Below are 27,124 nucleotides of genomic sequence, written 5' to 3'. Positions count from 1 at the left end.
CGCAATGTAACAATTTTACGAACATATATACAGATCGATACAATAACTTTTCAGATAATACACAAGTTTTTGAAAATGTGAATGTTGGAACAGAGTTGGGAATGACCAAAAAGGTGAAAAGTGGACAAGAAAATGTAGCTCTGTGCGAAGGGAATATCGTACGTCTGGCTGTGAAAGACGCATGAGGAGGCTACGCAGGGATTGGGGAACCAGTAGCTGGCCGTGTGTGTATGTGTTATGGTTAATCTCGGCGCCCCGTTTGGATGAATTGTCAGTGGTACGTATTGACAGATCACGTTTTCTTGTAATTAGGTGGTTGGAGTGTGTTTCGGTGTTTAAATTTTTGTTCAGTACACGCGCTTGATAGGCTTGAGGTCCCGATGCTGGAATGAGATATTGTAAGGAGTAATTATGGTGTGCATAAAATATACTATCCAATCAGTTGACATAGTTCATATGCATTCCAATTTTAACGCGTTATAATATACGACCCCCGTAATAGATGAGATCGATTACTTGAGTACACGGCACTGATGTTGTTGTTGAAAGATTCCCTGCACATAAAGTGCAGGCCGGGCCATATATTAGCCCGGTCAGTGGTGTATGGGCTGATTAAAAAACAGAAAGTGGGGAGGACAGGACCTGGGGATTGCCCAGCACACACGTCCTGTCTCCTGACTGGCTTTGTGGTGTGTGTGACGGCACTGATGTCTGAAGTTGCATTTAATATATATCTCCCTGCAATCTTGCCACTGAAATAATTGCGAAAGATGTGTAATTTAACCACACAGGCGCATGTCTTCCTTACTGCCGTGTTGCGCAGCGGAGGACCTCGTTCGTTTACTGAATGAAATTGTAACACTTTCGCCCATCAGTGAATAGACATTAAAGAGTCATGCTGAAAAACTAGTCAGATATCAGTGTTTGCATATCACTTAGGGTTATCCCTGACAAAGATTCTAAACAGGAAACTGAAATGATACTGACGTGACCATGTGGTCAGCTGCGTTGGTTACTGTACTGTATGTAGCCGTGCCTAGTAAGATAAAAATGAGAAAATTTTGCTGTAAATCATTATGGTCACCACGTGGGTATTTCGACAGTTCTGCAGTAGCTGTAGACTACTAATACCAAAACAGTCCCCTCATCCCGAGTACGTTGTATTTATTCAAGCTGCTACCACACGATTTATTCAGCTTCAGAGAGCACCCAAGAAGTGAAGGGGTTGATGATGGTTATATTAAATTTTTAATCCCCCAGAACCTCTCGAACCACCCCCCCTCAAAAAAAAAAAAAAAGAAAAAAAAAAGGAAAAAACGAAAGACGTTCTCGGCCTAAAGGCATTAGACTGAAAGCATGTTACCGAAGTATGTGATATTAGCTACTGTGGCTGAAAAGAAAGTCACTTTTATTTGGCAAATTCGGTAGTTAATACCATCTTAACTCCGCCACTAGGGATTAGACGGTAAGAAAAAAAAAGTAGATGAGCTGTCAGAGAAAACATGGAAACTGCATACCCAATCCAGTGATATGTATGTCAGTTGTCTGAAATCAGTGTTCATAGTCTCGTTTTTCTTATAATTTTCATTTTTGGGAGAGGGCTGACCCTCCAAGAATCACAGGAGCGTTACGCCTCCTAAATATCTCATTACGGATGAGAGCTTTGTACAACATGTACTAAGATATCAAAACCTTATCTTACCTCCGTTCACTATATCCGAGAATGTTAAATTTGGTGATGGGGTCTGGCATGGGCGTAGATCCTGGGGGGATGAGGGTATACACAGTATCTCCGCCCCTACAATTGAGTCAGGGAGGATGTCCTGTATAATCATCCTCTCCTTCAAATCAGACAATCCAGAAAAAATCAAAAGTTAAACTTCCGGTTACCCACAAAACACAGTTTACATTGGAAATGCATTCATTTAAAAAAATAGGAAAAGTGATACATCAGAAAGTACTATATCACCAGAAAAGGTAAGTTAATCCGATGTGTTTAGCTCAGCTTTCAAAACGAGCACCAGGTGTGGCTATTTCATAGCCAACTTTGTCTTGCTCACTAAAGTTTTATATTAGCAGCTGTATTACAATGGCTCACTTTCGGCGGTGGCCATCTCTGGTCTCTGCATCTTTAGTCTCTTAAAATCACCCCCCCAGGAATCAGAATAAATTTACGCCAGTGAGGTTTGGCCCTCCTATAATCATGGTTAGAAAGTTGTATATGGTGGAAAACCTTTGGAGTAGCCAGACGAACTCATATGGGAAGTTTTATTAAAATCTTTGTCTTATTTCTGATACATACATATATATATATATATATATATATATATATATATATATATATATATATATATATATATATATATTATATTTAGAGGGGGAGGGGTCTATCCCTCGAGAATCATTCGGGAGGGATCACGCTCCCCAGGTATCGTATTACGGATAAAACAGCAGTGCCATATCTGTCGTCCTTTCACTACTAAGAAATTTCAGTTTGTTGAGTGTGGTTGACTCCCCTAAAAATAATGGTGGAAAACCTTATATAATGGAAGACGAATCAAGGAAGCAGACGAACTGACCTATGAAGTTTCATTGAATATCATGTGCTCACGTCCACCAGTTTCTGGTCGCTTGTATTTTTGAGAAGGAGGCTGGACCCCCAAGAATTATCAGAGGTTCACGCTCCCCCACTTCGCATTACAGATGAGATTCCATTGTACACCATGTACTTAGATATCATAGTCATATCTGCCCTCCTTTCGCTATTGCTGAAAACTTTCGATTTTGATAACGGGGGCTGACTCCCTTAAAAATCTTAATTTTGATGATGGGGGCTGACCCCTTAAAAATTATGGTTGGAACATTCAGTATAGTGGAAAACCTTCCCTATAACCAACCAAACTCACCCGGTAAGTTTCACTGAAATCCATCAAAGAGCCTAGAAGTTAAAACACACACACACACACACACACACACACACACACACACACACACACACACACAAAGTATTTTAAGGATGTAGATTGAGAAAAGGAGCTAAGAGGACAAGATATAAATGTTATATATATATAAAAAAAAATTATGAAGTAGGAGTCCAGAATTATGTCCCACAGTACAAAGAAACAGAATTAAGGATAAAGAATTGGTTTAATGCTAAATGTAAAAATGCAAAAGAGAAAAGAGATTTTCTGTGGATCAGACACAGACGACATTAAAGCAAGAGAGCATATAACAACTACAAACAGGCAAGAAATTAGTATACAAGGATAAGGAGAGAAGCTCAAAGGCAGTTTGAGGAAGATATTATAAATAAATGCAGTGATCAGCCGAAGTTGTTTTACAACTTCATATGAAGCAAAACAAAAGTCAAAGATAAAATATTCAGTAATGGATGAGGGAAGTTCTATATCAATGAAGATGTTTGTGAAGTACTAAACAAAAATTTCCAATCAGTTTTTACTAATGAAAGTAGATTTGCGAGCGATGAAAACGAACAAGCATGCCCACACATATTAACAAATATATGTATATCGAAACAAGAGGTCCACGAAGAGATGAGGAAATTAGACGAAGGAAATGCTAATGGTCCTGATGAGATTTTGTGCTGGGAATTACTGGAATGTGCAAAAGAGCTAAGCAGTCCATTACATTTAAGATTTAGAGAATCCCCAAGTCAAGGTAAAGTACCTGATATTTGGAAGAAAGCAAACATTGTGCCCCTTTTCAAGAAAGGTTAGACAAAAATCCACTTAACTACTGACCAGTGTCACTGAAGATTTTAGAAAAACTGATCCGAAGAATTTGGGTAAATCAATCACATGGAAAAACTCAGTATGCTAACAGAAAGATGATTTGGTTTTAGAAAGGGAAAATCATGTGTTACTAACCTATTAAGCTACTATGACAGTCAGAAATACTACAGAAAAGAGATGGCTGGGTAGACAGCATATATTTGGATTTCAAGAAGGCATTTGTCAGAGTACCGTACCACACCAAAGACTTTTAAGGAAACTGTACAATCAAGGAGGAATCCAAGGTAATCTGTACGATTGGATGCAAGATTTTCTCGGTAAAAGGGAAATGAGAACGGTGCTAAGGGGAAATTACTTATTATGGAGAGAAGTGACAAGTGGAGTTCCACAGGGCTCGGTGCTGGCACCAATTATGTTTTTAGTACAGTTTATATAAATGACATAGACATCAACATTGGAAACGGAATCAACCTAAAAAATGTTTGCTGATGATGCAAAAATACAAAGGAAATTTTCAAACACAGGCTGTTGCATAGAGCTACAAGAGGAATTAAATACCGGTAAGCTTCATGAATGGAGTAACAGATGGCAAATGGAATTTAATGTGGACAAATATTACTGTATGTGATAAAATTTGGTAAAAGTAAAGACCAGACTAGGACAATAAGTTAGGAAGTTCAACCCTACACATATCAGAAAAGTATTTAGGAGTGATTATCAATAACAGACTGTCACAGGCTGACCATGTAAATGAAAAAGTAAGGAACATGTACACACTACTTGCTAATATGAGGGTACCATTCACATATATAAATGAAGACATGCTGCAGAGAAAGATAATAACATCATTCATCAGATCAACTCTGGAGTTTGCATCAGAAGTCTAGAATTCACATTTCTAAAAACATATAGATAAGATTGAAAAGGTACAAAAGGCCGCTACAAGATGGGCACCATGCGTAAGGGATCTAAAGCTATGAAGAAAGAATTGAAAAATTAAACCTACCAACATTACAGGAGAGAAGGAAGAGAGGAGACATGATTATGTTATATAAATGCATCACAGGAAAAGAGAAAATAGACATAAATGAGTATATAGCCTATGGGGAAGCAACATCAAGAGGACTGCAAAAAACTGCACAAAAAGAGAGGTGATAAAGACGTAAGGAAATTCAGTTTCCCAAATTGGAATGCACAACCGAATGAAATAGTGTGTGCCAGAATTATACGTAAATTTAAAGGCATGTATGATAATAATGGTTCAAAACACGGGACAATACGAGCTTGAATCTAGGTAAGAACAGAGACTGAATCTAGCTCAGTGGTTTAGGGGGCATCGCCGAAAATATCATCCTGGTTCGCAGGATTTATTTTAAAAGGTATACCGGTACTGAACAGAGGTGGGCACCCGGTACACGAAAAGTACCGGTACCGTCGGTACCGGTACCGGTACGTGCCCAAAATTGTAGTGTCTACCGGTACCGGTACAAAAAAAAAAGTACTGAGTACCGACTCTGTACTCGGTACATGAATATGAATAAAGTAAATTTGCTCAGTATCGATTTTTTTTTTTTTTTTTTTTTTTTTTTTTTTTTACCACTGGGAACCCAGAGACCAGTCTTGTCAGAAGAGCCGAACCTGAGGAGATATGAAAGATGTCACTTGTCAGACAACTGTCACAGTCACATTAACTATGGGGTGACTAAAGCATAAGGTTTTGCGACCGTTCAGTCCTTTACTTTCAATACATAGCCTAGATCGCTGAACTATAACGGGCCACTGTAATTCACATACTTATACACCTAGTTTAGTGTTTATAAAAATAAACACAATTTTATGACTACATCGTATCATTACATGCACAATAATCTGATTAATAATTACACAGTGCACTTCAGTTTTCTTTTCCACTGTTGCCCTTGAGGAAAATGAGCACTTCAAAATGATAGTCACAGAGTCCTGCCCGTTTTGGTTTGAGCACGTCCTTCCCCAATGAAAACAGACGTTCCACAGCAGCACTGGATGGTACTGGCGTGTTATAAGTTACAAATAAATCTTTGAAAACCTTGCAAGGAAAGCAGCCCCTGTTGATTTTATGTTTCTGGGATTTCTCCAAAAATTCCGTTACTGGCTTTATCCCAGTCTCCCTTTTCTTCCTCTCTTTTACTTAGTGGGGTTCGAAAAACTCTTCCTTGACATCCTGCTCGTCATCATCATCAGTGGTGCTGCTCTCCGAGACTCCGCGTACTCTAGCTTGCTCTCCAGTAGTGACACCATCTTCTCCACCCTCCTCATTTTCTTTATGTCGTAGGAGGCAGACTCAGGTAACTACGCCAACCACGATAGCTTGAATTGGGGATGAAAGGCAGCAGCAAGCAGGCAGTCAGTGATCTCGAAACGATGGCCGAACCTGCCTTCCGCACCCCCAATCACTGCATTCTCTAGAGGCTAGCACACCGTCAGATCGGCGCTTTCCTTCATCTCTCTTAATTTCTTGAGGCACATGGCCAGGGTCGGCAGCAGCACTCCCATGTTGGCCTTCTCACCTTTTCTTTATCACACGATGCGTGAATATAAATAAATGTACCAGTACCGAGTACCGACAAATTATGCTTTAAAATGTACCGTCGGCACCAATTTCGTAACATGAAAAAAGTAGTGTCACCGCTGCTACCGGTACTCGAATTGTAACTCGATACTTTTGTACCTCGATACTGCTCACCTATGATACTGAAGGTGTTTAAATAAGCCCTTTTTGTTAACTACTTCAGTCAGGAGTTGCTTTTGAAGGAAAAAAGTGGCAGTAAATAAAAAAATGAGTCATAATCCATCCATCATCATCATCCAATCCTACGTTGCCCCATGAGGAGCGTAGGAGCCTGGGCTAGGCAGTTGGTCCTGACATTTAAGATGAGAGTGACCAACCTCACTCATCCCTAAGTGGCATTACGTGAGCAATAAACCCCAACCATCCCTTGGATATAAACCTTCACCGGCCCAATCCGATTGGAGCACAATAATTACCCACTAAACCACCAGGCGCCAAAATTTGGTTATATGGTTACCACCCAGCGTAATAATGACCAACCTCACTCATCCCTGTGTGGCATTACGTGAGCAATAAACCCCAACCACCCCTTGGATATAAACCTTCACCGGCCCAATCCGATTGGAGCACAATAATTACCCACTAAACCACCGGGCGCCAAAATTTGGTTAGATGATTACCACCCAGCGTAGTAAACGGTTTGCTGGTGTACAGGAAACCATTTGGCTTGTCACTTAGTGTAGAGTCACCCACAGGCAGAAGGAAGAGGAAAGAATGAAGGAATGAAAGACAGAAGAGGGAGTGTAAAGTCACCCGTAGGCAGAAGGACGTGGAAAGAATGAAGGAAAGAAAGATAGAAGATGGAAGGAAAGAAGGATGGAGGAGAGGACAAGGCAGACACCTGAGAGCCGCACTACATTTAGTGAGTGGATGGTGAGCGCCCCCACCTACCACAGGTGGTAGGTGAGTCATAATGAAGGGGTTAATGTACACCTTACCTAACCTGTTGTGCTGAAGGCCGATTGCTGTTGCTGTAAACGACACCATAGCACACACACACACACACACACACACACACACACACACACACACACACACACACACACACACGTGTACGGTGGTCTCCCCGGCTTTGGAAACGAGCCCGAATTCTTCCTTTTCTAGCTGAAAGTCAGGGATGGACGGGGTAGGTCAGGGTAGTAGGGATGGAGTGTGAGGTATGGTAGTTGTAGTAGTTGCAACCCAAGGCTTAACTGGATGTGAACCCAGTGGACTGCAGGCTGAAGTTACTTTTCTGCAGTCTACCATCCTCCTTTTAGGGGAACATGGAAGGAGGTGAGGAATGTGTGTATAGCAGGGGAGTGCAGTCACCCGGTCATATCGGTGCCACCACATGAAGGCGTCCCTCTCCAGTATCATGTAGTATGGTAATAAGTATTGTATATAGGCATTCAGTTTTGTTAGACCCCAGGCGAATCAGGATTAACGAATCATAAGCAACAACAACCCTGAAACACCGACGATCAGGTAAAATGCACCGTGGGACTGGGGCATTAACCTAACCCAGGCATTTAGGTCATCAGGTCGGCCCACATTTTCAACGGTGCAGGATTGTGAGGGAGTGTAGAGTAAATGATTAAGCGAGTGCATGGGGAGTGAGAATGAATTAGTTGGGAGTGAGTGAGCGAGTGACTGGGTGCATGGGGAGTGGATGACTGAGTGAGGAATGAGTGGGGTCGTGAGTGAGTGAGTAAGGAGTGAGGGATGAGTAAGTGAGATGGAACTAAGTGAGTGAGTGAGAGTAAGTGACTGAGGGAGTGGAGTGAGTGAGTGGGTAATTGAGTGAACCAGTGTGGGTGTGTGAGGGAAGAGTAAGTGTATGAGTAAGGGTGGTGATAGACTGAGTGACTGGGAATTGAGTGAGTGAGAGTGATGGAGTGAGTGGGGAGTGCCTGAGTTAAGTGAAATAAGTAGGGAAGAAGGAAAAAGTTAAGTAGGGGAGCGGAGGTCGGAAGAGTGGAGACAGTGTGAGTGGGCGTGAGGGAAGCAGAAATGTATACAGAGTGGTGAGGGAGGAGTGATGTGGAGAGTCTGAGAGGACAGAGTGACTGAGGAGGGAGGGAGAGTAGTGAGGAGGGAAGGAAGAAGAGGGACCGGAGGATAATGTAAAGAAAATTAAGAAGGGGGAGAGGAGGGGTGGTGGTATTGCAGTGAGAAAACTAGTGGGAGAGGAGGGGAGAAGGGAAAGCAGGGAGAGGGTGAGAGTAGGAGACGGGAAAGGGGGATGGAAAGGAGGAGGAAAGTAAAGAGTGGAAAAAGTAAAAGGTGCAAGCGAAAGGGTAAAGGGAGGGACATAGGGGAGGAGGGAGGAGCTGAGAGGAGGAAAGGAGAGTGGGGAGAAGGAGAAAGGGGTGAGAGGAGAAAAGTAGAGGATGTCGGGTGAAATAAAAGCGATGGAGAAGTGACTGAAGCAAGACAGGTGTAAGATACGAGTAAGAATGAGGTGATGGGAATTGAATGTAGTGAGAGGAGTGGCGGCTGTGGTGAAAGAGAGCAGTGACTTGAGGGAAAGAGAGAGAGAGGGGGGAGGGATAAGGAAGGAAATTATGTGGGGATAAGGGGGCGGGTGGAGAGGAAGTAAAAGGCTGAGAGGGGAGAAGGGGGACAAGACAAAATGAAAGTATGTAGAGGGGGAAAAGAGTTGGAATTCTAAAGGAACGCCCATCTGTCTTACCGTACCCTGTTTTTGGACTTGATATGTTCATCAGGATTCGATGTTGCACACGCTATTATCTCAGTTTAACTCATTTTGTTCTTTCATCATGATTCTTATCATGGCCGTTTTCTGCATCTTGAAATAATTTGGTTTCTCTAGATATTCCAATATATGGCCATTTATGAATTGTCGAGTTACATATCTTGGTTTATTTGTGTCCTGAAATTAATTTGGTATGTTTCGTTACTGCATTATCTGTAGCCAGCTATGAAATATGAAGTTTCATATCTGGGCTGATTTTTTCATACTGAACTTAATTTGGCTTCTTGACATTTCATTTTCTGTGGCTAATCATGAAATATATATTTCATTACGACGATATGCCTCCACTCAATCTGCCTCCATTCACTCCTCAGTCGAGGTTAAAATTTGTATCTGACTTGACAGTAGTAGTAGTAGTAATAGTAGTAGTAGTAATAATAATAATAATAATAATAATAATAACTATTGCCAGACCGCCATTGCCCATGTGTGTAAGAAATGTAAAATGTCCGAGTTATAAGGAAAACCCCCGTTTCATAAAGAATTATTAATTAGGATATTATGTTGTGTGCCAAACAGACGGCGATATGTTCATGCGTAGTGGACCCTGTTTGTGATGGGCTGTGTGTACCGGTATGTCTTGCCACGGTGGGCTGTAGTGCAGTAACACTTCTGGGCCCGTATTATCGTTGGTTAAGATTTGCAAGTCCCTCTTCATTACCAATTTATTTCAGTATCTGACACGTTAATGTAATTTTGTATGTCCTTCATGTAGTGTTTCGATACACTATAAACATATGCAAATAATGTATAAGAGGACGATAAGCAGTAACCTAAAAAAAAAAAAAATTTCAAAGGAATAGGTGCTAGAAAGTGAGAATACGAGCTCTGGTTTTGTGTCGGCCTCTGATCAAGGTGGGCTATAAACTACGGCTGACGAGTGTTCTGTACGGCGTTTTGCCTCAGTTAAAAAGTATCTCGATTAACCCATTCACTAATGTGGATGTATTCAGAAATGTCAGAGTAACAGCAGACGATTTTGTTTAGATGAAATTGTATTTGTCAAGGCAGATTAGATTAACATCTTTTAGGCTTTTAGTCATTATTATTATTATTATTATTATTATTATTATTGATGCATTTATTTATTTGACCTGTGAGCAACAACTGTACGGTACCTAATTTTGTCTATGAATCCACTTATCTATTGCCAAACGCCATAATCCCGTAAGGGGTGGCCACAAACAAATCGCTTCCATGTCACCCTGTCCAACGCCATTTCCCTGCCCTGCTCCCAGCTCACCCTATCCCCTCTAATATACCTCTCCACTCCATTCCTCCATCTCATCCTTGGCCTTCCCCTCCCTCTCCTCCGCTACACCTCACTCACATACTCTCCTCGTCAGTGTCGCGCTCTCCATCCTCTCGATATGGCCAAATCACCTCAATGTATTTCTCAACGCATGCTATTGTATCCACGCCACAACGCTCCTTCACTTCCTCATTTGTCAGCCTGTCTTTCCATGTGACTCCACATGCTCCTCAAGTAACTCATTTCCACTGCTCTCACTCTTGACTTGTGCCCTTCCAACAAGGTCCAAGCTTCACTTCCATACGTTAGAGTTGGTATCACAATACTGTCATGCAGCGATTTTTTTTTGCTTCCATGCGCCTTTCCCTGTTTTTTATCACTGCTTTCAAAGAACAAGCAACCTTTCTTGTTGTACCCTTTCATGCACTTCACCCTCCAAACTTCCATCCTTACTCGTAACACTACCCAAGTACCTAAATGCACTCAAATTTTCCAGTTCTCCTCATCCAGCCTCGAAGACCATAACTTTACTCTTCCCTACATTCACTCCTAGATTCCATTTCTTACACACTCTCCCGAACTTATTCACCAAGTCTTGCATCTCCCCTCCGTCTTCACATAACAACACAGTATCATCTGCAAACAACAGTACAGGGAGTTTCCAAACACTGTCCTCTCTCATTATTAGGGCCACTCCAACATCCACTGCCCTTCCTTGTATCTCGTTTATAACCCCATCCTTATACAGATTGAACAACCATGGAGACATGACACATCCCTGTTTCAATCCAGCTTTCAAATAGAAAAATTCACTCAGTTCATTGTCCACACGCACTGCAGCCTTAGCTCCCTCATACATACTCTTTACGGCATTCAGCAACATCCCAATTATTCCATATATTCTTAAAATTTTCCACAATCCTTGTCTATCCATCCTGTCATATGCATTTTCCAAATCCATGAAGGCCGCATATAACTTCTTTCTCTTCTCTAGAAACTTTTCCACCAAAGACTTGAGAATGAATATATATCTGATATACACATACACTTCCCTTCCTAAAACCTCCCTGTTCTTCTCCAACTAATTCTTCTGTTATTTCCCTAACTTTGTCAGTAAGTATCCTGCCATATACTTCTCCTATTGCTCTAAGAAGGCAAATGCCTGTATGAGTACCACACACTTTTTCCTATTTTCCTCTGTACAAGGAAATAATTATACTCGACTTCCAGTCCTCCAGGCCTCTACCTTCTTGCAATCTGTACAACTTCCACATCCATTCTACTACTACCTCTACCCCATGCTTCAGCATTTCACCACACACTCCATCAGTCCTGGGGCTTTCCCCATATTGACATTCTTCATTGCTTCCACGTCTTCCATCCTACTGATTTCTTCCTCACTTCTCACATCCCTCCTTCTCCCAGCCATTCCCCAGCCACTTAAACTCGCATTACTTTCATTCTCTGTGTTCTCCAATTCCTTAAAGTGTTCCCTCTATACACTCACTTTTTTTTCCCTTCTCCACCAGGAATCTACCATTTTTATCTTCCACTCCCCGACTATATAAATTCTTTATCACCCTGTCTAGCTCTTTTTACTTCTTTTCAGAATATTTTCGTATATCCTTTCCACTTTACACTCAGATTCTTTCCAAATTCCTCATCCACTCTCATCTTACTCTCTCATATTAATCTTTTCACCACTTTCTTCCTCTCTATACATAACTCTGTCTTCCGTCTCTCAACTTCCTCCACGCACCTGGTTCACGTCCTGTCACTATATGCTTTCTTCTTCTGTACCACAGTTTGTCTCACCTCTTCATTCCACCAAGCTGTTCTCTGCACCCCCTTTCGTCGTCTCTTCACCCCACACACCTCCCCACGTGCTGCACAGATTTTGGGGGGAGGTTATATACACCCGTTGGTGCCATTGCACAGGATTAGCTTACTGAGTATGGGGAGGATCGTGTTGAAGTGTGTTTGGAGACGAATTCAGTCTTGTTGGATCCTTTCTGCCTCCTTTTATTGTTATTAGAATTACAGAGCAAGATCTTCGCATGTGCACTAAAGTCGGTTTGTTTTCATCTGATGGAACTGGCCTACGGTACTTCAGCAACTCCAGTACCCGGTACTAAGTAATGATTTCATGAAATTCTGTGAGCCATAGGAATGAGGTATGATTGAGTCTTCTTCGTTACCAGTCAGATTTATCCCTCAGTCTGACTAGTCCTGACCATGAACTGTGCTGAAAGAGGTACCAGTGACGGATGTTGGTCCGATGAAAACAAACCGACCATAGCCACATCCTGCGCCAATCACCCATGCTCTCAAACAGAAGCACTTTTAAACCTCTGTAGGCTGCCTTTAACGGTCAGCCATTAACGACACCTAGTGATTGTGCCATTCAGGTACTAACATACACACCCTGTAGTGGCAGAAGAGGATGAGCTGATATACTCATTTATACAACCTCAGCCACATATCTCACACACATATGTAGCATATTCCAACTGCTGGTTCATGACAAATAATATATATATATATATATATATATATATATATATATATATATATATATATATATATATATATATATATATATATAAAATAGTACTGGTATCCAGTACTTTCATTCTGAAAATGTAAATAGCCTTTCCTGAGGAGTTAAAGATAAACCAACTGAGTGTCATGAAAGTACTGTACGTCGAGAGATTAGGACACAGTGGTGGATTTAATTTTAGTATCTTTTCAGCTCGGCAGGGAGGCGCCTTCCCCTCCCCCCAGTTTGTCAGATACCGTGTCCGGGGGTTCTCTTCCTGGGAGATTAAGTCGGGATAACCATGTGTGAGCTTTGTTGGTTTACCCCTTCAGTACGAGGACTTTTACTCTTTTCGCCCTTGTTACCGCCAGACGAGTTAATTCGGCTGAGGGATGACCTTTCTTAGCCCGGGGTCAGAGGCAGTCTTCGTTGATGCTTTCAGAGTTACCGGTATTATTTTATCGTTAATCCTTGCTGTCGGAGGACGAATTTATCCCCTTCGACGATTTACAGATCATTATACCTACAACAGACTACCTTAACTTATTTATCTTCGTGTTGAAGAGGTTAACTAGCTAATAATCTCCCCAAACTCGTCTAGTAATATAACTTCTTTACATATTTTATTCGTGTTAACACTGAACGATTGTATTTATCACACAGAAGGGTAAGTCAGGTATGTGTAGACTCATGGTGATGAGGCTACGTGGCCGGGCATTACAACACCAACATCCCACCATATCAAACGTCATTCTCTCTCTCTCTCCCTCCCTCTCTCTCTCTCTCTCTCCCTCCCTCTCTCTCTCTCTCTCTCTCTCTCTCTCTCTCTCTCTCTCTCTCTCTCTCTCTCTCTGCTACCACCAGACGATTTTATTCAGCACAGGAAAGGCCTTTCGAACTGGAGGGATTGGGAAGCATTCATTAACTCGTCTGCTCAAAGAACTCTTCCCCAGGGCTGAATAAAATCGTCCTCACTTGGCAAAAAAATAAATAAATAAATAAATAAATAAATCTGAAGACGTCCTGGTAGTGAAGGGGTTGAAGGAAATAGTCTGGAAGTGGCAGGAATAATTTAAAAATCGTAGTGAAATAGTTGAATATAATCGTCCTAAGACAATAAAAAGACGTCATTGCGCCAGGGGGTTCGGAAGTGGCAGGAATGAGAGAGAGAAAGAGAGAGAGAGAGAGAGGGAAGGGGGGGATCGTTAGTAAAAGGGTTAAAAAGTCACAATCAAATGGCTGTTCTTTTTTTCCCACCTGTATCTTTTCCTAGTGTTATTCCTGTTACATATTTTATCTTACACTTTATTTTCCGTGTGGCTATACTCTTTTCCTGGTTTGTTCTAGTCCCTGTACAATACAAAGTTTCGTGTGTGTGTTTGTGTGTGTGTACTGGTTAATGAAGAATGGGGTCATCATCACGATCATTATCATCATCGTCTTAAACAAAATTGTACTTAAGAGATGAAGTGCAGCAACCCTTTTCTTGTTCATCTCCACACATGCTTCATTCTTCCATTTCGATTCTTAAACAGTTCCTTAGCTTGAACATTATGCATGCCTCACTTTCTTGCACACTGATTTACCATGCTGCTCGCCTACCATGCCGTCTGCCACATAAAACTCATATATATGCCCATTTTGCCAAGGTGTCTAAATCCGTTCTCTTTGTATGACCAAACTGTCTAAGTACACACTGATTTGCATTTTATCAATCAAGTTCCATATGATTTACCCAGTTATCAGTAGAATTCCATTTTCCACGTCGTTCACAGGTCTCGGTAGTTTATCCTGTCCTCTCAGCCAACCCACACACTTTCCTTAACAGTCCCATTTCCCCTGCTTTTACCTTTTACATTTCAATCTCATTCCTTACCAAAGTCTCACACTTATACGTGACCATGTGTAGCGACTAACACACCTTCTTGCCATCAGTTTGCTTCAGTACTTGGCCCTCTGTCTTGTATCAAAGTCTTCATACCACTGGACACTCTTCTTTCTTGAGCCACTGGCCTCCTGACTTCCCCTACACATTTACCATACCTCTTCTGTCAACGCACAGAGGTACTTACACTCATTCAGTAGTTCAAGTCATCCTCCATTTACCAACACATCATGCTTGGTGTGGTGAGCAGATTAGGAGAGTAGCAGTAGTAGTAGCAGTAGTAGTAGTAGCAGCAGCCCTAAGTTCATAAGAAGTGCAAACGCAGTGGACTGCAGACTGAAGTCGTACCTCTCCGCCTGTAGTCCAACATCCTCCCCTCGTGGGATAGGGAGGGAGTTGAGGGACGTTTGTATAACCAGGCAGCGATGTCACCCGGTCAATCAGTGAGAACGAAAAAAAAATAATAATAATAAATAAAGGAACTAATGATGAAAAACCATTAACTTGGTAGCTGCCTCACAGGTGTTGCGAGATTGTCATGGCAAAATGAGTCGTGTGAAGAACGTGTCAGACATGTTAATTACTATATGCTTCGTGTTTTCCTTTTCTTATTGCAGGTTCCCGTCTGTCCCAGTGAAATATTAGGAAGTTGGGGTAGGGTGTTGATGGTAGTTGTATTTTAACTGTAATTTGTTTGTCTCTTCATTCTCCAGCCTTCTTTTGATGTACCCAATTTATTATACTCATATATTTTCCCGTTTTTTCTTCACTTTCCTATTTTCTGCTTATACCAACGCCTTTTCCTGTATTTTCTTATCCAGTGTTGTGGTGTTGCCTAGGATCGTTCTAGTGTATTGTAGATTTCCGAGTATTGTTGTGAATCGTTTTGGTGTGGCATGTCATTGTTTTCCGAGTATTAATGTTTTCAGTGTTTTCCCCCAGGCCGGGATATCCTGGAGGCGGCACACGGGATGTGAGGTGCTGTGGTCTTCCCCCCTCCCTTCCCTCCTTGTACTGTACAGTATAGCCTTACTTCTTATACATTCCCATTCTTCCTCCCCCGTCTACACTTATCTTCTTCCCTCCCTCCTTACCTTCATTCGTCTTGTACATTTTTTTTTTTTTTTATGGCATTTGGAGTGTTCGGATGTGTAGGAAAGGGTACCTGTCATCCAGTCATGTAGTACCGTACTGTGCAGCCGTCAGATTACACTGAGTGACAAACTAAATGGGCTCCTGGTGGTCTGTGGGTTAAGGCGCCCCAATGGAATGTGGCCCATAATGGTTTGAATTGAAGGGCGGTTTGGGTTTATTGCTTACATAATGTCTCTCAGGGGAAAGTGACTGATCATTAACATTTTTATAATGTGTGGACTCAGTATGTTACTCCTGGGCCCATGCGCTCTTGATGTCAACAGGATATAAAGCTTAGGAGATCCCTATGTTGTGGACACCTTTTTACTAGACAAGGATCACAAACAGATAAATCAATTTTTTTTTTTTTTTTTTTATAAATGACAAGCAAACATTTTTTTTAAACTTTATGTTAATATGTGTAATGCATGATGAGATATTATATAAGTTGATAATTGAAAAATAACCTTTAAATAAATTTGGATGATGTATAACAACAAATGTATTTAAAAGACATTTAAAAAGATCAAAGATTATCTCATTTCCATTAATTGTCACGTAGATGATGTACTAAACAAAAAAAAACAAAACAAAAAACTAGTTTTATGATTTATCTCAAATGGAAATGGGACGTAAATACTTCCCATTTGACTGTTGAGTTAAGCTGTCATAAGCTATAATGCAACTGTGTTAAGTTAGGCTAGTATAGGCTCTGTTGCCACTGTATAAAGGTAAGTTAGGGTTGCTTAGAGTTTTTTGTCACACTGCGATGGTAATGGTATATCAGGTTAACATTATGTTGTCACTGCATAATGGTGAGTTAGTGTGCTATAGGCTATCTTGTAACTATATTTAGGTAGGTAGGTTACTACAGTATATGTTATTATATGATGATAAAATAGGTTAGTCCGTGGTGCCACTATACTGTATAATGATTAAGTTGACTAATATGTTGTATTGTTGCTATATGGTGATCAGGTAAGGCAATATGTTGTCACTATGTTATGGTGATAATAAAGGCTAGTATGTTTGGTTGTGACTGTAGGATAGTAAATCTAGGCTAGTACGGTACATGTATATTTTGTCGTCACTGTGTGTTGGTAAGTTAAGTTAGTGTAGGTTTTGTTGTCAGTATACAGTATGATAATAAGTTAGCCTAGTCAAGGATATCGTACTACTGTAATTTATGACAGTAAATAAGGATACCATAAATAATCATTTTGTTCCAGTATGGTAAGTTCAGCTATATTGGCGATCATACTGTCATAGTATATTGTTACGGGAAGTTATCTAGTACAGGTTTGCATGTTGCTGTAATCTGGTACGATAGGCTACAGTAAGTTACGCCGCGACAGTCTTGCAGGTTAGGCAGGTGTTAGGCTAGTGTAGGCATCCGTGCTGCTGTAATTCTGCACGGTATTTTAACTCAGTCTCCCATGACTCATTCTTATGAACACAGTCATCTGGCAGTAGATGGAATAAAATGCTCTACGAGAAAGTATTTACTGTGACAGCACTAATGGTACCGTTATACACCCAGGTGCCTGTGGTTCAACTGAATAAAATCGTCTGGCGCCAACTGAAGTAGGACACCGGTAGTCCTCACCATGGGGCGGGGGTTAATCTCAATAACTTGGTATGGAAAATCAGAAAAGTGTACGTTGGCGTGGTATTTTGTACTGGCTAATTAGGTCTTAAAAACCGGCTACTGTAAATACATCATCATTACCTAACTGCGAGGAGTGTGTGTGATAAGATAGCGAATGATATGGAGGTGTAAATCATCACTTTTTCTTCACGAATGATGGTTGGATGTATGGTTCATTTCACTGAACTTTACAAAAAGGGTAGATTTTCCCCACCCTGTTTATACGAGTATTAACTGAGGTATTGTTGTAAGATGATTTACACATAAAGCAAATCATAACAGAACCTACTGATGCGTAGATTTGCACTGACATAGGCCATATATGGGTTCCCGAAAAGAATATATATATATATATATATATATATATATATATATATTAGGAGAGGAAAGTGGGGGTCGCCCACCAACCACTTGACGTATTTCAACCTCTTGGTGACTCGACACTGAGTGACAAGCCAGATGGGTTTCTTGTAGCCCAGGATACCATCTACAACACTGAGTGGTAGCCACATAACCTAATAGACGCTTAATGGTTTAGTGGGTTAAGTCGCTCCGACTGAATGTGGCCCATAAATGTTTACATGCGAGGAATGGATGGAGTAAATGCTCTCATACTGCCATTATTATTATTATTAAGGTTCGCCATATAAAAGGCGAAGGTTCTTGTTTTCGTCATTATTATTATTATTATTATCATTATTATTATTATTATTATTATTATTATTATTCACTTTTTTCTTCGGTTTTGATGATATTTCACATGAAGGTACCCTAGGGTAAACCAAGTCCTTTTGCCAAATAAAAATGACCTTGTCCTATTTTTGATGGTGATATAGTCATTTTGATTCTAAAAAGTGCATATTTGAGATTGAAATATCTCAGAAACTAATTGAGATACAGCTATTTGGTTGAAAATCCTATGATAAAAATGTTTGCTGAATAATTTTCGCTTAATATTTTGCCATTTAGCCTAGTGGAAAGTACCGAATTCAGATATGCTCAGTTTTTTTTTTTCTTTGCTACACGTTTTAACAAAAAAACACAAAAGCTTTAAAGCTGTAACTTTCCAGATATTTAACTGCGGTCCCTCTTATGATCTGAAGGAATATGGTTGCAGTTAAGCATACAGCTAGCCAGTTATTGAGAAACGTACATTTTACACATAGTTTCTTAGACACCTTTCTGTTCAGGTCCCTTATTGATGTTATGCAAGAAGTTACCCTAGGGTCTTCAGATCTTGTTTATATTACACACCTGATGCACCAAATGGCGAAGCCTCCTTACTGTGTCTGCAGTATAAGAGTAAGTAACTAATTATTAGTAGTAACAGTAGTAGGCTAGTGGTAGAACCTCTACTATTACTACGATTTATTTAGTGATGTTATGGTAATGTAATGAAGCTACACAACTTCTTCAGGCAACTACCATCACATACGATGTCTCAGTAACATCTAAGATAAAAGTGTATTGTGTAGCATAGGTGGTGTGGCAAGGCGTTCCGGAGGCAAGGACCCTCCACGGTTGAGTTCGTAAACCGCACAACTTTCACTACACACACACACACACACACACACACACACATTCTAGGGGCCGTATTCTTGTCGGCTGAGGCCATAGCACCTCCCCCTTGGCGATTTATTTTCCATATTACAGCGTATCATTTCCTTGTGTGTTGCGTATGTCTCTCCAGTGAATAAAAGATTGGTATATTAACGTGCCGCTTGCAGAAATAAATCGGTAAATAATAGATGTTAAGAGTTTCCTGACGCAACAAGAATATGAGTATGGTCCATGGTCACTGGTTGAAGTCACGCCGCGTTCCTGCTCCTCACTGTCATAACCCCTTCAGTCCCAGAACGTGTGTGTGTGTGTGTGTGTGTGTGTGTGTGTGTGTGTGTGTGTGTGTGTGTGTGTGTGTTAACTCGTACTGTCTCTTGGCGATTCTGTACAGGTGAGGAAAGAATTTTGTTTTTAATTTCTTCAGCCACGGACTTTTTTTTTTTTTTTTTCTTTTTGTCCTTGCTATCTCCTGGCAATTTTATTAAGCTTGGGACTTTCATAACTGGAGGAATTAGTTATAACATTCGTTAACTCCTCCGGTACGAGAGATCATTCCTAAGCTGATGAAGATCGTCCGGAAGTAGCAAAAACAAACCACTAAAGGACGTCACCAGGTTCAAGGGGTTAATAAAGGCTATAATTATCTAATTCATTCGAAGTCTTTCCTAAGCTGGAGTCGCCTGGCGTGAACAAAAATAGTAAACAATACATCATCGTGACGAAAGGGTTAACAGTATACCGTACTGTTTTTCCACTACCCACAATAATGTACAGCTTATGTTTACGTATGGTACTTTAATAATGATACCGGATATCAGTGGTTAGATACAGCCTTCATTACCTCTTTCAGTACTGTGTCGCTCTCGGAAACTAAATATTATCATCTGGAAAAAAGATATGTGAAAATAGAATAGGGTATTTAATTTATATATATATATATATATATATATATATATATATATATATATATATATATATATATACACACACCGGTATATATATTCAACGCCGTCGGTTTGAAGAGGTCAACGAGCACACGGAGTAGACTGTAGCACTAGTCGAGCAGGGCGGTACTCCCAAGGTGCATGGAAAGCTGATGAGAGGGAGAGCTGGAGCTCCCGTTTCATCAGCCCTCGGGACTAGTTCCTGACCATCAGCCTTTGTTGAACTTTTTCAGTGTTTCAATAACACAGAGTAGGCTAGCACACTCTCCAATACAAGTTTCTCTGTCATCACCAAACTACATGCATATTACACACTACACTTCCTGTTAAAAATTTAACCAAAATGGCATCTCATAATCAAGGCCTCAGAGTCCCCAGGAGGGGAAGGGAACCATAAATGCCCCCACCAATCGCCCTTCTCCTGGTGACGACCCAGCGAGATGCCTGGAACCACTGACTCACGTCTTCATTTCTGCAAAAGTCGCGATCTTCCCTCTAACTTGCTCTCTATTGAGCACCACCTTTCCTTCTCTAAACCTCACCTTCTCTTCCTAACTGAGACTCAGCTGTCTGAGGCAACTGATAGCAAACCCTTCTCTGTATCCTCCTGCTTTCTCTATTCTCATTTCAAAGCCAAAGGTGGCTATTGTGTATATGTACGCAACGACTTATCATGTTCTCGTGTTCCTGAACTTGATTCTTCTGACTTCCCTACTCGCTGGCCTGGGCATTCCTGTCATTCTCTTACTAAATATAACTGTACTGTGTACTTATTCCCTAATTCTACTATGATAAATTCTTCAACTATCTTACTTCTACGATGGAACACATCCTATCCATTTGTCCTTTCTCTGCAATGTCTGTTCCAGGAGATTTCAGTGTTCACCACCACCTTTGGCTCTCCTCTTTTTCACTGATCCACCTTGTGAACAAACCTACATCTTTTCCGTGTTTAATGACCTACAGCAGCTTGTACAGCACCCTACCTGTATGCCTGACCGCCTTGGAGAGAGTTCAGTCATACAGTACTTGACCTCTTCCTTACAACTAATCCTTCTGCTTACACTGTGGATCTTTTCCCTCCGTTGGACTCCTCCGACCACAACCTTATCACCTTAAACTGTCCCATCTCTCCAGTACAGCCTGTGGACTCTTCAAAGAAACGTTGGTTGTGGCACTTTGGAGCTGCAGACTGGGAGGCCATCAGGCAGTACTTCTTTGATTTTCCTTGGAATAATTATTGCTTCCATGGCCGAGAGCCACCTGAGTGTGCCATGCTCATTACGGATGTTATTCTCTCTGGCATGGAAGCATACATTCCTTTCTCATATCCTTTGACTAATGCAAGAAAGCCTTGGTTTAATCACGCTTGTTCTGATGCTGTCCACAACAAGGAGAGGGCCTACAAAAGGTACTGGAACCAACCAACAACTAAATCTCATCCTTTTTTATGTTAATGACCAGAATCGTGCTAAGTTTGTTCTTCACTCTGCTAAAAATAATTTCATCCGTACTAAATGCTCTGAACTCTCCAAGGCGAATTCTTCCCGCTTCTTCTGGCACCTTGCCAAAAACCTTTCTAACAGCTTTACCTCATCATCCTTCCCTTTTCTTTTCCACTCTGATGGCTCTGTAGCTATTTATTCCACTGATAAAGCCGATCTCTTCACTCAGACTTTCTCCTTCAATTCTGCCTTAGTTGATTCCAATGCTGTTCTTCCATTGCTTATCCCCTTTGACTTCCTCGTGGCTGACATCAGAGTTTCTTCAGTTGATGTATTTTCCACCTTCACTGGCCTCAGTACTAACAAGGCATATGGGCCTGATGGAGTCCCTCCTGTTGTCCTCAAGAACTGTGATTCTGTGCTTACACCCTGCCTAGGCAAACTTTTTTGCCTTTATCAACTTGTACCTTTCCTTCTTGCTGGAAGTTTGCTCTCATTCAGCCTGTCCCAAAGAAGGGTGACCATTCCCAACCCTCCAACTATCGCCCAGTTGCTTAATATCCTGTTTCTCAAAATTTTTGAGTATATTCTTAACAAAAAAATGAATAAATAAAGCATCTTTCCTATCACAGCCTTCTTTCTGATCGTCAGTATCGGTTCTGTCAGCGAAGCTCCACTGGTGATCTTTCACTTACCATTCAGACTCCTGGTCATCCTCCTTTCGGGACTTTGGCGAAAGCTTTGCCATTGCACTTGACATCTCTAAGGCTTTCGATCGAGTCTAGCATATATCTTCAATTTCCAAACTGCCTTCTTACGGTTTTCATCCGTTTATGTGCCTTCATCTTTAGCTTCCTCTCTGGTCGTTCTATAACCGTTGTTGTGGACAGCCACCATTCTTTTGCTAGATCTATCATTAGTGGTGTTCCTCAGGGCTCTTTCCTATCACCAGCTTTTTCCCTTTTATTCATCAATGACTTTCTAAGTTGTACATCTAACCGCATCCAGTCTTATGCTGATGATTCCACCCTTCACCTTTCCATTTGCTTCCAGCAGTGTCCATCTCAGCAGTTACTAAAGCAAACGAGGGATAAGGCTATGACATACCTAATGTTTGACTTGACTTGTATCTCAGAGTGGAGTAAAAGTCATCTTGTTGAAAATGTGTCAGAAACTCAGTTCTTACACCTATCAACCCGTCAAAATCTTCCACATGAGTTCCCATTAATGTTTGATAATATCCAACTCAATCCTGCATCATCTTTAAACATCTTGGGATTTCATTCTTTTAGGATTTATCCTGGAAAGATCATTTTTACATCACTTGTAAAATATGCTTCCAAGAAATTAGGTGTGCTAAGCCGACTCTATACCTTCTTTACCCCTGCACAGTTGTTGACTTTATTCCATCCATCCATCCATTGCCAGACGCCATGTATCCCAAACGGGGTGGTCAAGGGCTTAGAGTTAATTGTTTTACAGGGAGGAGCACTAATCCTGACTTTATTACACAGGTTTCATTCACCCTTGTGTAGAGTACAACTTTCATGTGTGGAGAGGCGTTGGCCAAATCAGTAGAGAGTTGGCCTGCAGTCCTAATGGACCTAGGCTCGAATCCCTTCTGGGGTAGCAAATAGTTTAAAGATTTGAATATCATTAACCCTTCCGTGGCCGACGGCGTCGAATGACGTTTAGCCGATCAATGACAGCAGGCATCGTTCGAGCGCGGCCTATAAAAAACTGCAAAAATTTTTGGGAAGTGAACGAACGTTCTGAACGTCTTCACATTGACCTACACTACACTCCAATACACCTCATCAAGTAGTTCAAAGCCTGCTGCTGTGATGAGTGGATTTTCGATTTTTTCGTTCCTAGCCATGCCTAAACAAGTACAACTACACCCATTATCTTGACCCAGGCAGAACATATCATCTTTGTCCTCTCTTGCAAAACACACACAACCACCTGCTTACGATTATGAAGTAATACAGGCACATACAAAAAAGATCATAGTAAGTGAAAAATACATTTTTGTCTTGGTATCTTTACCTATTTGCTCAGGTTTGTTGTAATGGTTTGGATCATTTTATGCAGTGCAACTTGTAGAAAACTATGAAAACCTTCGGGAAGTGAACGAAAATCTGGGACATGAGACTGACCTTGACTTCACCCTCTCACACAGGGTTGCCATTCTTACGATAATTATCGTACATGTACATTAAACTGCCTCTGGTACGATGTACATATTTATTATCGTACGTTCTGTACGATAATTCTGTGTTTTATAGCTTAAGAGTTTTAGTTTTAAAAAATGATAATAAAAAAAGCCTTTTCATCAAAAGTAAATCTTTTCCATAGATAGTAGGCTATGTTATCTGTAAACTGAGAAGTAATTTTCCTTAGTGCACGTAGGGTTATTGTGTTTATGAGGTAGCTAGGCTTGTTGTACTTGTACTGAACGAGATGTACAGGCACATTTCGAGTCACACTGGCGGTTGACTGTGACGGTTTGATATTCGTCAGTCGTCGCAGTGAAGTACTGTACAGTATAAAAGAAATATTTATTTTGATAACATGAAAGAATTACCTAAAAATATCTTATGTAATCAGTGATCTGTAAATAGTGTAGGGGAATTGTTTATTTTGTGTAATAAATTGTGATGAATTTAACTTTTCTTAACTGAATATTGTTATATAAACCTCCCATAAATGATACCTGCTGTCTACAGTACCTGTACAGTCGTGGCCATAAATAATCACCTACCCTTCTGTACCCCGTGCCTCAGGCTGGCTCGTTTATGCACGGCAAGTCACACTTGTCTAAGAGGGGCTGAGAGGGAGGGGCCAGAGAGAGAAGGAAGGTGGGTGGGGCGGACGAGCGATGGTGCTGGGGTGGAGTGAGAGAGGGGAGGGAGGGGAATGAAATGCGAAGTTGTGGCCACATAATTTGTCTATTTTCTTTCATTCAAGGCATTTTATGAAGGAGTTACTATTCGATAGATAAAACTGCATTACACCTTGTATAGCGGCGTCAGATAAGCTTTAGATAGGTGGTGATATCAAGGGCTGGCTCATGAGAGAAATACACTGATGTGACAGATCAAACATTTGTGCAGGGCCATCGAGACACTGTGAGCCCAGATTGTCAATGCATGGAAGCCAGAGAACGAGAGGACATGGACCCACCTCCTCTAGCACACCAAGGACGAGTGGGAGTTGTTCAGACGAAACCAGTAAGCCATCAACAACATTGTTTCCCCGGTGCCGCGAAGACTGTATGAGGGCTTCAAGGCACGAGGCAACTGGACTACTTAGTTACTAAGGCGTTCCTGGTTGCTTTGGCATGACCACTGTCGGTAGACATTGACACAGATATATTTTGGGAGTTTGGGTAGGATACTGTTTCATTTTCTTTCTAACAGATTATGAGATACCGTAATTATATCCACCCATAAGCACAGACATCAAATTTATTTACCTTTTATGCACAATTATTTCAAATAGCCTTTTGATATAGAGATGACATTAAATAATTATTGAATTGACATGATGGTAACTATAGGGTATACCGCAAGGGTGATCATATTTACTGTGGACAAAGCCATGTCAAAGGTTGCATATAATATTTAATTAGGCTACATGTAAGGGTAGAGGACGTTTCTTACACAAACATCACAGAAGTCAAAGTCATCCAGATTCCATTCTGCGTCCGAAGTCAAAATACACGGAGAAACACAAATATCTGGCTCCGCACTAATGTTTGATCTGTCACGTTAGTACACTACTCGCACAAGCCAGCCCTTGATATCACAACATACAGTATCTAAAGCTTGTTATCTAACGCCGCTATACAAGGTGTAGGCCTAATGCAGCTTTATCTACCGAATAATAACTTCTTTATATCATCCCCTGAATGAAAGAAAATAGACAAATTATGTGGCCACAAATTCGCATTTCATTCTCCCTCCCCTCCCCCACTCCACCCCAGCACCATCGCTCGTCACCCCCATCCACCTTCCCTTCTCTCGCTGGCCCCTCCCTCTCCGCCCCTCTTACTCCAGCGTGACTTGCCACGCATAAACGAGCCAGTCTGAGGCACGGGGTTCAGGAGGATAGGTGATTATTTATGGCCACGACTGTACATTAGTCAGTACATATATCAAAACTTTTATGAATTTCCATTATTTTTCTTTTTTATTACATGAGACTAATGCTGTTTATATAAATTTAAACCACCATTGAAGACATGTTGTGTTGGTAAGAACTCCATCATTTATTTTATCTTCATCATAATCCAATAGAGCGTAGTGTAGTAGTAGCAGAAAAAATATACGATAATTTTCACAGGCATACGGTATATTTTTACGATAATATGGGTGGAAAAACGATGATTTTGAAACATCAGTACGTAACTCGATCTAAAAAAATCTGGCAACCCTGCTCTCAGTGGCTCTCTCATATGTTATGCACTACCTTTTGTCATGAGTGGGTGTACGATTTTTTCGCTCGTGGCCATGCTTAAAACACATCATTACACCCATTATCTCGACCCAGACAGAAAATACAATGTCTTTCCTCCCTTGCAAAACACATACAACCACCCTGTTTACGAGACAGCAATATATATTGCGAAAATAACAAGGTAAAATGATAAAGATGAACGTAAAATGATAGAGAAAGATGAACATGTTATTACGGAAAATAATACGTTTTCCCGTCTGTAAACTTAATTTCTGCTTTGTATCTGGATTCGTAATAATTAGACTTCTGACACTATTATGATTCTATGTTTAGCCATGCTCGTGGTGTGGGAGCTCGAAGTTGCGACTCAACCTCCACATTGCTAATCGGATCTGACCCTCCACTTTATTCTCCTGTGGCAGAGTCTAACCTTGGAGAACGTGCAGTTTTCTCATTTAGGACCGAAAATTCAACTCTTTCGCTCCCTTTTCCAAGCATGGGCACAACGATAACGTAAAAAATAACTCGAAACTACCATAAACATATTTTATATCAAAAAGGTGAAAAAGTATTTTTTTTTTTTCCGGCCATTCCTAACAGATAATGTACTGATATCATTCGATATCATGTCTCATATATGCACAACATTTCAGCACCATTCGTATTGTTTTGGGAGGTAAAAAACAAAAAAATAACAACACCTGCCCAGTTGCGTTGCGGCAGCTTCCTTAGGCGGCATATCGGTTGCCGATATTTCTGCTACTTCCGCGCTCCATTGCAAGCCATAAAATGCGTCTAGGAAGCTGGGATTTGCACTGTTAGGTGCATCTGAACTTTCTCTTCAATATGGCAAGGGAAAAAAAAAAATCAATTTTCGAAACTTCAAAAAATGGCCCCGGCGTCGGCCTGTTGTGCACGGAAAATTTCGGGCCTTCGGCCACGGAGGGGTTAAAGCAGACTTTACTGATCTACCAGACGACCCGCCGACATGTCATAAAAATACTCCCGCTAAAGCCAGTATACCAGTCCTGTAGGAGACAGCCCTAGCATGTATTCAATTATGGACGGTGGGTGCTAGTGCCGAAGTGGTGACGTGTGGTGTGTGGATGGAGAAGGACTACTGGGCCATGGTAATGGA

The 27,124-nt window shown here is 41.0% G+C and overlaps 1 protein-coding gene across 1 annotated transcript in view; it reads left to right on the top strand.

Moving 5' to 3' along the window:
* The first annotated feature begins 221 nt into the window (after positions 1 to 221).
* The window catches only part of LOC145402269 (facilitated trehalose transporter Tret1-like), a 51,917-nt gene continuing 25,014 nt past the window's right edge, over positions 222 to 27,124 (top strand). Inside the window, exon 1 of the mRNA XM_080274396.1 lies at positions 222 to 277. The gene's annotated coding sequence lies outside the window, so the exon portion shown is untranslated. The remainder of the gene's footprint in view (positions 278 to 27,124) is intronic.

The sequence above is a fragment of the Coenobita brevimanus genome, chromosome 57, assembly GCF_032717465.1.
Source record: "Coenobita brevimanus isolate Jiangsu-jjx chromosome 57, ASM3271746v2, whole genome shotgun sequence".
Classification (NCBI taxonomy): domain Eukaryota; kingdom Metazoa; phylum Arthropoda; class Malacostraca; order Decapoda; family Coenobitidae; genus Coenobita; species Coenobita brevimanus.
The sequence above is the reverse complement of the archived record's forward strand: the minus strand, read 5'-3'. Positions and strand labels throughout refer to the sequence as shown.